Source organism: Glycine max, chromosome 8 (genome assembly GCF_000004515.6).
Source record: "Glycine max cultivar Williams 82 chromosome 8, Glycine_max_v4.0, whole genome shotgun sequence".
Lineage (NCBI taxonomy): Eukaryota > Viridiplantae > Streptophyta > Magnoliopsida > Fabales > Fabaceae > Glycine > Glycine max.
In genome coordinates this window covers 30,437,505-30,455,504 of record NC_038244.2, presented here as the reverse complement: position 1 = coordinate 30,455,504, position 18,000 = coordinate 30,437,505, and positions in this window count along the sequence as shown.

Here is an 18,000-nt window from a genome sequence, read left to right as displayed (position 1 = left end):
TGAGAATGGGTAGAGACGTAGGAACAGATGAAGAAAGATCCTTGTATTATAAATTCAAAACAAAAGACACAAAGCCTTAACAAAAGGAAAAACTCTAAAGCCTAGGCCTAACTATAGAGCTTTTAAAACCGTAAAGGTTTACATTATGCTCGTTGCGTAAATGCCGGGGCGTTCCTCCACTCGCCAATTTCCCAGTTGGAAATCAGGAAGGCATGGTCGTACCAAATCCAATGTACTCGGAACATCATCTTCGTATATCGCGACCACTTGACCTTCGTCTCCCAGACCCGCGCTTATAAAGCTTCTACTTATGTGGCAGGGCGGGCTTCCTTCACTTTCTTGTCTCCAACGCGAGCTTTGACCACCGCTCTTTCTTTCCGCGATGCTCCTCTTTATATCCGCCTGAGTGGGTTTATAGCCTAAACCATACTTCCCACGATTTCCTTTGGCATTTATCAAGCTAGTTATGCCGCCGTTGTCTTTGCCTAAACCCATTCCGGGTTCGTAACCATTTCCCAACATAACTCGGGCCATCATTATTGCTGCATCGGGCAGGCAAGGCTGCCCAGAGAAGGAGTCCACAGAGGAAATGCTGACCACCTCAAAAGACTGGAAAGCGGTTTCTAACGATTCTTCTGCGGCTTCCACATAAGGCATAGAGGATGGGCAGCTCACCAAGATGTCTTCCTCGCCTGACACAATGACCAAGTGCCCTTCCACCACGAACTTCAACTTTTGGTGGAGTGTTGAGGGAACAACTCCCACTGAGTGGATCCACGGGTGCCCCAACAGGCAGCTGTAGGGGGGGTTAATATCCATTATTTGGAAGGTGACTTGACAGGTGTGAGGGCCTATTTGTACTGGGAGATCGATCTCTCCCCTAACCTCTCGGTGGGTGCCGTCGAAGGCACGAACCACCATTGAACTCGGCTTTAAGTGGGAGGCATTGAATGGTAATTTCTCCAAAGTGCTCTTAGGCATCACGTTTAAACTGGAACCATTATCGATGAGCACTTTGGCTACGACATGGTCCATACACTTGACTGATACGTGCAAAGCTTTATTATGCCCTCTCCCCTCGGCGGGGATTTCTTCTTCGGCGAAGGCAAGATAGTTATTGGCAGTAATATTATTGACCCGCCCTCCGAAACCTTCTACCGAGATGTCTTGGGCCACATGGGCCTCGTTCAGAACTTTTACTAGCAGAGCCCGATGAGGCTCGGACCTCATAAGTAACTCCAACAGCGAGACCCTGGCCGGGGTTTTGTTGAGTTGTTCGATAACCTTGAATTCGCTCTGCTGAATTATACGGAGGAACTCGCTGGCTTCCTCTAGCGACACCTCCTTTTTACCATCCTTTTTCTCCGGAAGGCCTTTCGCCGGAATATCTTTATTCAAAGCGTGGGGTGCTTCGCCATCTTGTTCCTCCCCCACTTTTCCTTTTCCTTTGACGTCCGCAGGTTGGACTGGTAAGTCCGGAGGTGCGAACACACGACCGCTGCGGGTCACACCACTCGTTCCCATGATATTTGTTACCTTAGCCGACAACGAGCTGACGTCGGTGGCTTCTTCTTCCTTCTCCCTCGGAGGTGTATATCTCCATGGGACTGCGTGGCTATTTTGGTACGGGAAAGGAGCAGGTTTGGCTACTAAGGGGTGTCCTGGCTTTTGCGAAGCTGCGCTTTTAGTGAAGTATATCACCAAGGGTTTGGGCTTCGCAACACTGCTCCCATCCGTGGACTGCATGCATATGTGCTGCTCTTCTCTTCCTTCACTGCCAACTTCCAGTCGACCTTGATCTATCATCCGCTATAACAATTCCTCTACTCCCAAACACGTTTCCATGTCATGCAGCTCGCCGGAATGCAGCAAACAGGAATCCTCCTTACACCCACTATGGGGAATCACACCTCCCTTTTGCAGGGCCTCAAAGATATACCTCCTAGGGGTTGCCACATCCCTTAAAGGTTTAGACTTGCGCGGTCTATCGGACTGAACGGCGTTAATTGCTCCCCCTCCATGATTGGCAAGCGGGTTGGTTCTCACATTGGGCCGATCCTCTTGGAAGGTCAGCCATCCCGCATCCATTAAATGTTGGACCTTGTATTTAAGGGCCAAGCATTTTTCAACGGAATGCCCCGGGACACCCCCATGGTACTTACAAGTTGCGTTAGGGTCATACCACTTTGGGAAAGGGGGTTGGAGGACCCTTCCGGGAGTTATCACGGCCAAATGATTGGCGATGAGGGATGGCAAGAGGTCTTCGTACATCATTGGGAGTGGGGTGAATTCTTGAAAGGGCCTCGGAGGGAAGTTCCTTGTTGCGTTGGAATTACCGGCCGGGCGAGTCGTGTTCGGAGTTGGAACTTGGGGAGCTTCCCTCTGGGTGGGTGCCTTAGGCTGCACGGGTGCTGAACTAGAGGCATTCCCGGTATGAGCCGAGAAGCTCGAGTGATGTTGCGCGTACTGATGGGTACCATGAGGTGTCTACGGGGGTTTGACCCACGCGGGCGTTGAAGAGACGGCATGGACATCTCCTTCCTTCCTCTTTGCCCCTGTTGCCCCGATTCTTTTGGCATTCACACTCGTGGAGGAAACGTAATCGAACTTTCCTCTTTTCAATCCTACCTCGATTCTTTCCCCGGCGAATACTAGGTCCGCGAAGCTGGACGGCATGTAACCTACTAGCTTCTCATAGTAGAACACTGGCAGAGTGTCTACCATCATGGTGATCATCTCTCTCTCAACCATGGGAGGAGCTACTTGTGCCGCCAAATCCCTCCACCGCTAGGCGTATTCTTTAAAGGTTTCGCCTTCTTTTTTGAACATATTCTGCAGTTGAGTGCGATCGGGAGCCATATCGGAATTGTACTGATATTGCCTTAGAAAGGCAGTAATCAGATCCTTCCAAGTACGGATACGGGAAGCTTCCAAATTAGTGTACCATACTACCGCGGCTCCGGCCAAGCTATCTTGAAAGAAGTGTATTAATAGCTTCTCATCCTTAGAGTGTGCGCCCATCTTGCGGCAGTACATCTTGAGATGGTTTTTGGGATAGGTCGTCCCTTTATACTTGTCGAAGTCCGGCACTTTGAACTTCGGGGGGATAACAACGTCGGACACTAAGCAAAGATCCGTCATGTCTGCGAACGGATAGTCCCCAAATCCTTCCACGGCTCTCAATCTTTCCTCGAGGAGATCCAGCTTCCTCTTTTCTTCGGTTGCCGGGGGCGGTCCTTCCGTGGACAAAACCATTGGTTGTGCCGCGATGTTGGGTTGAGGCAACGTGCTGGGTGCTGGCCCTTCGGGGATCGGGGGATAGAACTCGACATCCCTTCGAGCATAGTCTTGAGGGTCTTTATGGACCTCGTCGGGCTGTTGAGGAGGCTCTCTTTCAAGGACGGGAGAAGCAATGTGGCCCGCATCTTCTTACAAGACGGGTGGTGAGTAGTTGGGCGGCAATCCATAAGGGTAAGCCGCTCGGTTGTATCCCAGGTGAGGGCTGCCATCGTGCCCCAGTGTGTCCCTTCCCCGTCCTACTATGTTTGAGGGAGGATGGTGCGCAGTTGCCAAGAGAGTTGGGTCTGCTTCGGCAGCCGAACTGACAGCGGCAGCGGTGGCCGCGTTCTTCTCCATGAGCTGCCTCATACCTAACATGGCCTCCATCATGGAAGCCATTTGTTCTTTCAGAGCCGACATGTCGGCTTTCATCTGTTCCTGTGTCCCTTCTTGATCACCCATCGTTCTAGATTTGGATCTGGTGCGATATGGATGCCTTGTGGCGCGTTTAGTTATGGTGTTTTTCCCTAAAAAACCAAACGTGAGGAGTGGGTAAAGAAAGAAAGAAAATGCATGCTAGAGATGAAATGTAGGAGTGATTTGATTTGCACAAGCTTTTTGGAGTAGAAACATGGGACCAACTCATTTTATTTCAAAAAGAAAGTCGTATCTAGTCAAGGTCTGAGAGACCATACAAGTTTCCTAACGATTTCTAATTATGTGGGCCATTAAGTCTATCATATGCTGACAATAGCCGAGAAGCCCATGAATCTCTTCGGGGGCGGAGTAGGTGTCCGCCATCGCCTTGGCCTTGGCTAACAATCGGGGAAGTTCTTGACTCCCGTTCAAGGTAAGAGCAAACCGATCCATCCACATGGTTGCCTCTTGGTGTAAAGAGTCGATCACCCTTCCTCTAGCCTCTTTTTCCGCGTATACTTGGGCATACTCGTCCGTGACCCTATGCTCGTGGGCCGTGGCTAGGCGTAACTCTTCTTGATACTTGGCGATGATAGCTAGCATGTTGGTCTCCGTCTCGCATAAACGCTGAGACAAGCTCCTTTTGGACCTTGAACAGGCAACTAACTCCTCTTTCAAGACCATGCTATGTGCTCGCGACTGGTCCCTCTCTTCCCTTCGCAGCTTGAGTTCACTGTTGCTACCCCACAGAGCTCCATGAAATTTGTTACAGCCATACTCTTCCTTGCGAGCCCTCTTGGTCTCTTGTTCAAGGGCTCTCACGGTAGTTGCATTCTCTTCCCGTAATCCGGCACACTCTTTCCGGATGTGTGTAGCGGCCAACTTGAACTTCTCTTTGGCAAGTTTCGCCTTTCCTAACTCGCTTTTGAGAGCTTGGACTTCCTCGTCCTCTTCCGGTGCTTCAAAACTCTCTTCGCTGACGACTTTTAACTTGGCAAGCCAATCTAAACCTCGTATATGAACTTTCAGCCATCCATGGTAACCACCAATGATGCCATTACGAATGCCCCTAAGTTCTTGATCTTTCCTTAACGGGTTTTCCCATGCCTTATGGATTCTTTGTATAGCCTTGAAATTTTGTGTGCCGAAATCCCTCACAAGGAAAGGAGACATGCTTTCTTCCGTCGGTGCTCCCCTCATGGGGTACCCTAGTTGTCTTATAGCGAGCGCGGGATTGTAGTTAATACAACCCCTCGTTCCTACCAGCGGCATGTTTGGGTATCCTCCACATGAGAAAAGGACTGCTTCCTTTCCTTCCTTCCATCGGGGGAACCAATTGATTGTTCTACCTCCTATCCCAGCCAAAAGCTGGTCCCAATCTATTCTCCTCTTTTCAGTACATGAGTGATGGCTCAGGAGCGGACATGGATGCCTTGTGTCTTGTTGGAACAAGTGCGAAACCAACCAAACACAGAGGGCGGGCAAGCAATAGATGATCCGTGCGCTACTCTTTTCGCACCTTCGGTCAAATGTGTCAAATAAATCTGCCAAGACAGCTACCACCAGACTTTCCTTGCTATGGTGGTATGCAAGGAAAGCGTCGATTGCTGCTAGGTCCACCAAACCATCCACGTTTGGAAAGAGGACAACCCCAAAAATTAGCAAAGCTAACACATCCATAAACAGGACCCAATCTCCTTGATTGGCCATACCCCTCGCCTTGTCTTCTAGGTACCTCTGTGGTAGGCCCGCTATGCCATTCCGAGTCTGTTTTATGCGGTCCAAACCTCTTGCTGAATCCTTGACCACAGTTGCAATTCTGCTCAAAGAGGGGAGACACCCGGAGGAAAGGTATGGTTTTCTTCCCCCGAGAGGACACCCTAGAATTTCCTCAAATTCTTCAATGGTTGGTACCAATTGGAAGTCTCCGAATGTGAAGCATCTCAAAGGCTGGTCGTAGTATTGGGTGAGTGATGCAATGGCTTCTATGGATACCTCTGCTATGGTCAACTCTAAAATCTTTCCGTAAGTCTTGCGGAAGGCTTGCATTTGGAGAGGTTCCATCAACCGCCCTAATTCCTTGATGCTGGTGGTATCTAGGCTTTTAACCTTGACTTGGTAGAACCTCTTGCCGGTTTGATTTGTTCCCATGCTTACTAAAGTGAGACAAAAAGCTGGTGCAAATCAAAACTCTGATATCTCATGGGTGGGATGGATGAATGCATGAAGGAATGCATATGACACAGATGCAATCTAGGAATGCGGGGGCCCGAGGAATTGTCTCCTTCTTAGATACAACGTCTAGGGGTAGCAAAGTGCCCCCAACATACGTTTTTAAGAAGGCGACACAGACCCTCTGTTGGTTTGTTTACAGAGGGGATCAAGACAGAACCCATATGCGATGCATATGCAAAAGACGCAATACGGGAATGTACATAGTATGACAATATTCACTGAACTTAAGCAAAAGGGTATATGATACTTATGCATGTCAGTGTGAAAAATGGCACGCAGCATGTTCGCTCCGTGCCCCTATTTAAGGGACCTACAAGGAAGAGAACTAACTAGGTATTTAGCAATAACCCCCCAAGGTAGTCATATCTCTCTTGATGGTTTCTAGAGGTATCATCCCCTTCGAAGAACATATTGCAGCAGTAGGGACTACTAGCAACAATAAGTTTTCAAAGAGAAAAGCTCTAGGTGAGGGTTCACTATAATCAAGCAAGTCGGAGACCTAGCATGATCACAGATTCGCCTCCACTGCTTATGTTCCCATGAACCCGGGTATAGGGCCCCTTTTTTCACTCACAGTGTGTGCAAATAGTGTTGGTGTTTGTGTGCATCAAATGAATAAATATTTACTTCATGCATATATTTTAAAACGCACTAAAAGCAACAAAGAGTTTATATACACAAGAACATAATGAATGGAAACTAACAAAGGGGTAAGTCACGATAAAACATTGCTCAAGATTAAATGGCCTAACTCTCTAAAAATTGTCCCCAGTGGAGTCGCCAACTGTCGCAACCTACCCTTCGGCGGGAGGGCGACGCGTGACTCACGGGATGCGTGTTCCACGAAAGGAATACGCGCGGAGTCGCCACCAACGTTTATTTGAGGAAAACGTCAGAAAAACCGGAAAATACGCGATCTACGAACTTTTAAGTGAAAGGTTCGGGAGTTGTATTTACGCACGGGGAAGGTATTAGCACCCCACACGTCCGTCCCAAGGGACGACAGCCTTTAATCGAATGTGCAAACATGACCTTGATTTTTTATGTTCCCTTTTAAGTCCTTATATCCTTTATACCCTTTTTATATTTTTCTCTTTTTGTGGTCGACAAGGGTGTTTCCCTTTGCTCCTACGTATTCCTCAATTGCGATGAGGAAATTAGACCTACGTAGTTCTTTCTTATCAAGTGATTCTTTTTTACTTTTAAGAGGTGATCATTTTAAGGCGTTGGACCTTGAAAATGATCCATTTTACTTAGTGAGAAATTGAAATGACAAACTTCAAAAACCTATTTTTGTGGACTAACTTGACTAGGCGAGTTGATTTTAGCCTTAGTTTCACCTTAGTTATTAGTCAATTCGGTTAAGAATGAGAAATCCCAAAGAGAAAATGTCTGATTGATTTTCCGCTTTATTTTACTAAAAGGTATATTTTTGTTATTATATTATTATTTTATCTCTTTTTGATTTCCAACGTGGTTACGGCACGACTGAACGGTCGGAATTTATTTTAACCAATGTTTACGAATCATACAATTCAAACGTTCGGTGGAAATTTATTTTATTTTTAAGTTAAGCGAGAAATGACTTAAGTAAAATGGCTTAAGCACGTCAACAGGGGGTATAAAAAGTAAATGAAATGAGGATAAAAATACACGAAACACAATGTGGACCACCACGGGTACATAGAATGAATCGAAAAGCTTGGTTCAAGGTACTTACCTGTTGAAGATCGAAGAACGATGAAGAACGAATGAAGAACGTCGAAGAACGGTTGAAACCTTTGCGAAGTTCTTCACGGAAAACGTTACGGAAACGTTTCGGAAGCGCCTCGGCTTAGATTTTCTTCACGGAAACAATTTTTCCAAGCAAATTCGAAAGAGAGAGAAGTGCCTAAGGGGCTGAATCCTTTTCTTCTTCACTTCCTCCCCTATTTATAGCAAAATAGGGGAGATGGTTGCCGCCCAGCTCGCCCAGGCGAGCCAGGTTGCTTCCTCCAGAAGCAATAGCCTTCTGGAGGAATCTTCTGGAGGGACCAAGTGGGCCTGGTTGCTATTTGCACCCCCATTTTTACTAAGTACACCCCCTCTGCTTTTTTTTGGTGATTCTTTTTTTCGTAAAGTTACGGAAACTTACGAATTTCGTAACGATACTTGTTTTCTTTCCATAATGTTACGGAACCTTGCGGATTACATAATCATCCCCTTTTTGACTTACGGAATGTTACGGAACCTCACTAATTATGCAACGATGCTTCCATTTGATTTCCGGTGTGTCACGGAACCTTACGGATTGTGCATCAATATTTTCTTTTGTTTTTCGGCATGTCCCGGAATTTCACAAATTGCCTAATGATGGGTGCCAAGCACCTTACAAGGACCAAACAAAGTTTGCATGCCATCAAGCAAAGGTCCCCGGACGAAATTAGGGTATGACACATACTCTGAAGCTGGTTCTGATCGGGAGCCATGTCCGTATTGTACTGGTACTGCCTAATGAAGGCAATTGCCAAGTCCTTCCATGATCGGATCTGGGAAGCTTCCAGATTGGTATACCATGCTACAGCTGCTCCGGCGAAGCTGTCTTGAAAGAAATGGACCAACAACTTTTCGTCCGCGAAATACGCCCCCATCTTTCTGCAATACATCCGGAGATGCCCTTTTGGACATGTCGTCCCTTTGTACTTATCAAAGTCTGGTACTTTGAACTTGGGAGGGATGACGATGTTGGGCACGAGACATAAATCTGCTAAATCTGAGAATGGGTAATTGCCAAGGCCCTCGAATGCTCTTAACCTCTCTTCAAGCGCCTCAATCTTTCCTTTATCTTCCGCGAAGGGAACAAATTCTTTTACGGGTGTGGGTGAAGCCGGGATATGGCGGACTATGTTCGGTTGGGGTAGTTCATGGGGGGACGGATCTTTGAGGTGGAGCAGGGGGGCAAGATGGGTATCTCCTTGCTCATCGTCTTGCCCGGGATAGTCGTCATAAGGTGGGAGTTGCCCCTCGAAAGTAGGGGCTTGGCTTAAATCTTCCGGGGCAGCACGGGGAGTGAAGTCCGGAGGCAAGCCATAAGGATAAGCTTGCGGACTATACCATCGACCAAACACTGCTGTGCTTCTGTCTCAGCCCGGATTTAAGGCGGGCTGCAGCACCGGCTCCGCTTCCCTAACTGTACTGGAGGCGGTTATCGTGGCTTTATCCTCTATAGTTTTCTAGAGTTTTAACATGACCTCCGAGATGGAAGCCATTTGATCTTTTAAGGCCGATAGATCGGCCTTCATCTGTTCTTGCACGCCCTCTTCATTATCCATTTTTCTGGATCGAGTTTTATAGGGGTGCCTTTGTGCTTTTTTAGTTATGATGAAATTCCTAAAGAAATAAACAACGGTGAGTATGCAACCAAAACATGAATATGCAAATGAATGATCGAAGCACTTGGATCCACCCCAAGGTCTTTTAGATAACGTGATAAGTTCATAACTTCTCATTTCATAAAAAGAACAAAGCTTTCATCTAGCCAAGATTATCCAAAGGTGTTACAAGAGAACCTAACGGTTTCTAATTATATGGGCCATCAAATCTATCATGTGTTGACAATAATCGATTAGCCCGTGAATCTCCTCAAGGGCCGTACACACTTCGGCCATGGCTTTTGCTTTGGCTAATAGACGCGGGAGGTCTTGACTTCCATTCAAGGTCAAGGCGAACCTATCCATCCACATAGTCGCTTCTTGATGCAATGCATCAATCACCCTCCCTCTTGCTTCTTTTTCGGCGTACACTTGTGCAAAATCATCCACTAGCTTTTGTTCATGGGCCACAGACTGGTTCAACTCTTCCTTGTATTGCCCTATGATAGCTAGCATGCTTTGCTCCGTGGCTTCCAAGTGTTGAGCCAAACTCCTTTTGGACCTTGCGCAAGCAACTAACTCTTCTTTTAAGATCATGCCATGCACCCGTGACCGATCTCTTTCCTCTATTCGGAGCTTGAGCTCATTGTTGCTACCCCACAATGCTCCTCGGAATTTCTCTCGGCCATATTCCTCCTTGCAGGCCCTTTTGGTTTCTTGTTCAAGGGCTCTTGCAGTGGCCGCGTTTTCCTCTTGTAACTCGGTGCACTCTTTCTGGATGTGTGTAGCAGCTGATTTGAACTTCTCCTTGGCGAGTCTTGCCTTCCCTAGCTCTAATTTTAGAGCTCGGACTTCTTCATCTTCCTTCGGAGCTTCGAAGCTCTCCTCATCGATAACTTTCAACTTGGAGAGCCAATCTAACCCTCGCGTGTGAATTCTTAGCCATCCATGATAACCTCCGATGACGCCATTATGAATGCCCCTAAGCTCCTTGTCTTTCCTCAATGGACTCCTCCACGACTTGTGGATTCTTTGTATAACCTTGAGACCTTGCACGCCTAAATCTTTCACATGGAAAGGTGAGAGACTCCCTTCCGTTGGCGCTCCTCTCATGGGGTACCCTAGTTGTCTTATGGCGAGTGCGGGATTATAATTAATACAACCCCTAGTCCCTATCAATGGAACATTAGGGTAGTCCCCACACGAGAAAAGAACTCCTTCCTTGCCTTCCTTCCAACGAGGAAACCAATTGATTGCGCTGCCCCCTATCCCCGCCAAATGTTGGTCCCAATCGACTCTTCCTTTTTCGGTGCATGAGCGATAACTTTGAAGCGGACACGGGTGTCTTGTGTCTTGTTGGAATAGGTGTGAAACCAACCACACACAGAGAGCGGGTAAACAACAGACAATCCGTGCACTATTTTTCTCACACCTCCGGTCAAAGGTGTCAAACAAATCTGCCAAGATAACCACATCTGGACTTTCCTTGCTATGGTGATATGCAAGGAAAGCATCAATGGCGGCTAAGTCTACCAAACCGTCAACGTTCGGAAAGAGGACAACCCCAAAAATCAACAAAGCTAATATATCCGCAAACGGGCCCCACTTCTCTTGGCTCGCCATATCCCTTGCCTTGCCTTCCAAGTATTTCCGAGGCAGGCCCACTATGTCGTTCCGAGTTTGCTTCATGCGATCCAACTCTTTTGCTGAATCTCCAACCACAGCTGCAATCTTGCTCAATGAAGGAAGAAAGCCGGAGAAAAGATACGGTTTTCTCCCCCCAAGAGGGCATCCTAATATTTCCTCAAACTCTTCAATAGTCGGTACCATTTGGAAGTCCCCAAACGTGAAACACCTCAACAACTGGTCATAGTATTGGGCGAGGGATACGACAGCTTCCGTAAATACCTCCGCTGCGGTCAAATCTAGAATCTTCCCGTACACTTTGCGGAAGGCTTGCCTTTGGAGAGGTCCCATCAATCGTCCCAATTCCTTGAGGCTACTGACATCTAGACTTTTAACCTTGACTTGATAAAACCTTTTGCCGTTTTGATTTGTCCCCATCATTTACCTAAAAAAGGGGTGGATCAAGACTCCGACATGAATGATGCAATGCGTATGCATGAAACGGAAAGAAAACAACACAAAGGGGTAATTCACACATACGAGACCGCAGAGATCCAATTTTAATGCTACGTTTTGGGCATTATGGCGCCTCAACGTAGCATTAAAAAGGTTACGTATTACTCTAAAGAAACCAAACACCACTAGCAAAAACTATAAACTAGTGCTATTTACCAAAAAATGCATGAGAACGAATGGCACGGAGCGTGCTTGCTCTTTGCCCCTATTTGGGAACCTATAGGACAATATCTAGGGGTCTCTAATAACTACTTCCCCAACGATTCATAACTCACACAGCTGTTTTCTAGAGGTATCATCACTCAAGATAATAATATTGTGGCGGTATGGAATACCAGCGACAACACATTATAAAGAGAGAAAGCTCTAGACGAGGTTTCACTATTATCAAGCAAGTCGGAGACTTAGCATGATGATAGATTCACCTCCACTCCTTAAATTCCCATCAACCCGGGTATAGGGCCCCCTTTTTTTTTTACTCAAACCCGTGGGTGCTTAGAATACAGTGTAAAGAATGTGAAATAGACAATAGTTATTTTACATTTTACACAGTTCAACAAATGCACACACAAAGTTTCACAAATCCACAATTCCTTAAAATAGGCCTAACTCACAAAAAGTTCCCCAGTGGAGTCGCCAACTGTCGCAACATGCCCTTTTGCGGGCGAGCGAAGGCGAGGCTCACGGGAGCGCTTTCCAAAGGAGGAAAGGTGCGCGGACTCGCCACCAACGTTTATTTGTGGAAAACGTCGGAAAAACCGAAGGAAACCGGTCAAAATGAAAATTCTAAGTTCGGGAGTTGTATTTACGTTTAAGGAAGGTATTAGCACCTCTCACGTTTGTCTCAAAGGACAACAACCTATGTTTTAGAATTGTGAAAATTGTATTACCTTAACTTTTATTTCTTTTTATTTTTTTGAGGTCGACAAAAGCAGGGCTTTTGCTCCTACGTACCCTCTATTGAAGAGGAAATCAGACCTACATAGTTCTTTCTTAAGGGTGAATCAAGTGATTCTTTTTACTAGAATTGTGATCATTTTTAAGGCGTTGGACCTTAAAAATGATCCTTTTTACTTGGTAAGAAACTGAAATGATAAACTTTCAAAACCCTATTTTTGTGGACGAGCTTGACTAGGCAAGTTGATTTTAGCCTTAGTTTCACTTTAGTTTATTAGTCAATTCAATTAAGAATGAGAAATCCCAAAGAGAAAACATCCGATTGATTTTTTTTTTCGCTTCATTTTACTAAAAGATATTTTTATTATTATATTATTATTTTACCTCTTTTTTGATTTGCAACGTGGTTACGGCACGACCAAATGGTCGGAATTCATTTTAACTGAAATTAACGGAAGATACAATTCGAATGATCGGTGGAAATTTATTTTATTTTTAGATTAGGCGAGAAACAACTTAAATAAATGATTGAAGCACGTTAAAAGGGCGTACGGAAAGTAAATGAAAACGAGAATAAAAATACATGAAACGAAATGTGGACCACCACGGGTACATAGAATGAATTGAAAAGCTCGATTTGAGGTACTTACCCGTTGAAGACTGAAGAAAACGAAGAACGAACGATGAATGTTGAAAAACGGTCAAAAATCTTCACGTAATTACTCACGGAAACGTTACGGAAGCGCCTCGGCTTGGATTTTCTTCACGGAAACAATTTTCCTTAGCAATTTCGAGAAAATCAGAAGTGCCAAGAAGGCTGAACCCCTTCTCCCTTCACTCCTCCCCCTATTTATAGCAAAATAGGGGAGGAGCTTACCACCCAGCTCGCCCAGGCGAGCAAGGTTGCTTCCTCCAGAAGCAACAGCCTTCTGGAGGAAGAATCTGGAAGGCCCAAGTGGGCCAGATTGCTATTTTTACCCCCTTTTTACTAAATGCACCCCCTTCTACTTTTTTTTGGTAATTCTTTTTCTGTAACGTTACGAAACTTCACGAACTTCGTAATGATACTTATTTTCCTTTTGCAAGGTTACGAATCCTTACGGATTATGTATTTATTCTTTTTTAGCTTTCGAAGAAGTTACGGAAACTCACGGATTGCGCAAAAACACCTCTTTTCGATTTCCGCCACATTACGGAATTTCACGGATCGCGTAAGCCTGCTTCCTTTTAATTTCTGACACGTCTCGGGACTTCATTTATTGTGCAACAAAGGACGCCAAGTAATCTCAAAGCGGCTAACCAAAGGTTGCATGTCATCAAGTAATAATCCCCAGACGAAATTAGGGTATGATAGGGTGCCTTTGTGCTTTCTTAGTTATGATGAAATTCCTAAAGAAATAAACAACGGTGAGTATGCCACCAAAACATGAATATGCAAACGAATGATCGGAGCACTTGGATCCACCCCAAGGGTTTTTTAGATAGCGGAATGAGTTCAGAACTTCTCATTTTATAAAAAGAACAAAGCTTTCATCTAGCCAAGATTATACAAAGGTGTTACAAGAGAACCTAACGGTTTCTAATTATATGGGCCATCAAATCTATCATGTGTTGACAGTAATTGATTAGCCCATGAATCTCCTCGGGGGCCGTACACATTTCGGCCATGGCTTTTGCTTTGGCTAATAGACGCGGGAGGTCTTGACTTCCATTCAAGGTCAAGGCGAACCTATCCATCCACATAGTCGCTTCTTGATGCAATGCATCAATCACCCGCCCTCTTGCTTCTTTTTCGGCGTACAGTTGTGCAAAATCCTCCGCTAGCTTTTGTTCATGGGTCACAGACTGGTTCAATTCTTCCTTGTATGCCCTATGATAGCTAGCATGCTTTGCTCCTTGGCTTCCAAGTGTTGAGCCAAACTCCTTTTGGACCTTGCGCAAGCAGCTAACTCTTCTTTTAAGATCATGCCATGCACCCGTGACCGGTCTCTTTCCTCTCTTCGGAGCTTGAGCTCATTGTTGCTACCCCACAATGCTCCTCGAAATTTCTCTCGGCCATATTCCTCCTTGCGGGCCCTTTTGGTTTCTTGTTCAAGGGCTCTTGCAGTGACCGCGTTTTTCTTTAGTAACTCGGTGTACTCTTTCCAGATGTGTGTAGCGGCTGATTTGAACTTCTCCTTGGCGAGTCTTGCCTTCCCTAGCTCTAATTTTAGAGCTTGGACATCTTCATCTTCCTCCAAAGCTTCAAAGTTCTCCTCATTGATAACTTTCAACTTGGAGAGCCAATCTAATCCTCGTGTGTGAACTCTTAGCCATCCATGATAACCACCGATGGCGCCATTTCGGATGCCTCTAAGCTCCTTGTCTTTCCTCAACGGACTTCTCCACGCCTTGTGGATTCTTTGTATCACCTTGAGACTTTGCGCGCCTAGATCCCTCACAAGGAAAGACGAAAGACTTTCTTCTGTTGGCGCTCCCCTCATGGGGTACCCTAGCTGTCTTATGGCGAGTGCGGGATTATAATTAATTCAACCCCTAGTCCCTATCAATGGAACATTAGGGTAGTCCCCACACGAGAAAAGAACTCCTTCCTTGCCTTCCTTCCAACGAGGAAACCAATTGATTGCACTGCCCCCTATCCCAGCCAAATGTTGGTCCCAATCGACTCTTCCTTTTTCGGCGCATGAGCGATAACTTTGATGCGGACACGAGTGTCTTGTGTCTTGTTGGAATAGGTGTAAACAACAGACAATCCGTGCACTGTTTTTCTCACACCTCCGGTCAAAGGTGTTAAACAAATCTGCCAAGATAGCCACCACTGGACTCTCCTTGCTATGGTGATATGCGAGGAAAGCATCAATCGCGGCTAAGTCCACCAAATCGTCCACGTTTGGAAAGAGGACAACCCGAAAAATCAAAAAAGCTAGTATATCCACAAACGGGCCCCACTTCTCTTGGCTCGCCATATCCCTTGCCTTGCCTTCCAAGTATTTCTGAGTTTGCTTCATGGGATCCATCTCTTTTGCCGAATCTCCAACCACAGCTGCAATCTTGCTCAAGGAGGGAAGAAACCCGGAGAAAGGATACGGTTTTCTCCCCCCAAGAGGGCATCCTAATATTTCCTCAAACTCTTCAATAGTCGGTACCATTTGGAAGTCCCCAAACGTGAAGCACCTCAATAGCTGGTCATAGTATTGGGCGAGGGATACGACAACTTCCGTAAATACCTCCGCTGCGGTCAAATCTAGAATCTTCCCGTACACTTTGCGGAAGGCTTGCCTTTGGAGAGGTCCCATCAATCGTCCCAATTCCTTGAAGCTGGTGACATCTAGACTTTTAACCTTGACTTAATAAAACCTTTTACCGTTTTGATTTGTCCTCATCATTTACCTAAAAAAGGGGTGGATCAAGACTCCGACATGAATGATGCAATGCGTATGCATGAAACGGAAAGAAAACAACACAAATGGGTAATTCACACATACGAGACCGCAGAGATCCAATTTTAATGCTACGTTTAGGGCATGATGGCGCCTCAACGTACTATTAAAAAGGTTACACATTACTCTAAAGAAACCAAACATCACTAGCAAAACTATAAACTAGTGCTATTTGCCAAAAAGACGCATGAGAACAAATGGCACGGAGCGTGTTTGCTCTTTGCCCCTATTTTGGGAACCTATAGGACAATATCTAGGGGTCTCTAATAACTACTCCCCAACAATTCATAACTCACACGGCTGTTTTCTAGAGGTATCATCACTCAAGATAATAATATTGTGGTGGTATGGAATACCAGCGACAACACATTATAAAGAGAGAAAGCTCTAGACGAGGTTTCACTATTATCAAGCAAGTCGGAGACCTAGCATGATGATAGATTCACCTTCACTCCTTAAATTCCCATGAACCCGGGTGTAGGGCCCCCTTTTTTACTCAAACCCGTGGGTGCTTAGAATGCAGTGTAAAGAATGCGAAATAGACAACAGTTATTGACATTTTACACAGTTCAACAAATGCACACACAAAGTTTCACAAATCCACAATTCCTTAAAATAGGCCTAACTCACAAAAATAGTCCCCAGTGGAGTCGCCAACTGTCGCAACATGCCCTTTTGCGGGCAAGTGAAGGTGAGGCTCACGGGTGCGCTTTCCAAAGGAGGAAAGATGCGCGGAGTCACCACCAACGTTTATTTGTGGAAAACGTCGAAAAAACCGAAGGAAACTGGTCAAAATGAAAATTCTAAGTTCGGGAGTTGTATTTACGTTTGAGGAAGGTATTAGCACCTCTTAAGTTTGTCTCGAAGGACAACAACCTATTTTTTAGAATTATGGAAATTGTATTACCTTAACTTTTATTTCTTTTTATTTTTTGAGGTCGACAAAAGCGGGGCTTTTGCTCCTACGTACCCTCCACCGAAGAGGAAATCAGACATACGTAGTTCTTTCTTAAGAGTGAATCAAGTGATTCTTTTTTACTTGAAAGGTGATCATTTTAAGGCGTTGGACCTTAAAAATGATCCATTTACTTGATAAGGAAAACTGAAATGATAAACTTTCAAACCCCATTTAATGACCTTTTTTGTGGACGAGCTTGACTAGGCGAGTTGATTTTAGCCTTAGTTTCACTTTAGTTATTAGTCAATTCGATTAAGAATGAGAAATCCCAAAGAGAAAATGTCCGATCGATTTTTTTCGCTTCATTTTACTAAGAGATATTTTTTATTATTATATTATTATTTTACCTCTTTTTTAATTTCCAACGTGGTTACGGCACGACCGAACGGTCGAAATTCATTTTAACAGAAATTAACGGATGATACGATTCAAACGATCGGTGGAAATTTATTTTATTTTTTGAGTAGGCGAGAAATGGCTTAAATAAATGACTGAAGCACGTCAAAAGCGGGTACGGAAAGCGGATGAAAACGAGAATAAAAATACATGAAACAAAATGTGGACCACCACGGGTACATATAATGAATTGAAAAGCTCGGTTTGGGGTACTTACCAGTTGAAGACTGAAGAAAACGAAGAACGAACGATGAATGTCGAAGAACGGTTGAAAATCTTCGCGTAATTACTCACGGAAACGTTATGGAAACGTTACGGAAGCGCCTCGGCTTGGATTTTCTTCACGGAAACAATTTTCCTCAGCAATTTCGAGAGAATAAGAAGTGCCAAGAAGGTTGAACCCCTTCCCCCTTCATTCCTCCCCATATTTATAGCAAAATAGGGGAGGAGCTTGCCACCCAGCTCGCCCAGGCGAGCAAGGTTGCTTCCTCCAGAAGCAATCGCCTTCTGGAGAAAGAAACTGGAAGGCCCAAGTGGGCCTGATTGCTATTTGTACCCCCTTTTTACTAAATGCACCCCCTTTACTTTTTTTGGTAATTCTTTTTCCGTAACGTTACTAAACTTTACGAATTTTGTAACAATACTTATTTTCCTTCCGCAAGGTTACGAATCCTTACGGATTATGTATTTACTTTTTTTTAGCTTTCGAAGAAGTTACGAAAACTCATGGATTGCGAAAAACACCTCCTTTCGATTTCCGTCACATTACGGAATTTCACGGATCGCGTAAGCCTGCTTCCTTTTGATTTCCGGCACGTCTCGGGACTTCACATATTGTGCAACAAAGGGTGCCAAGTATCTCGAAGCGGCCAATCAAAGGTTGTAT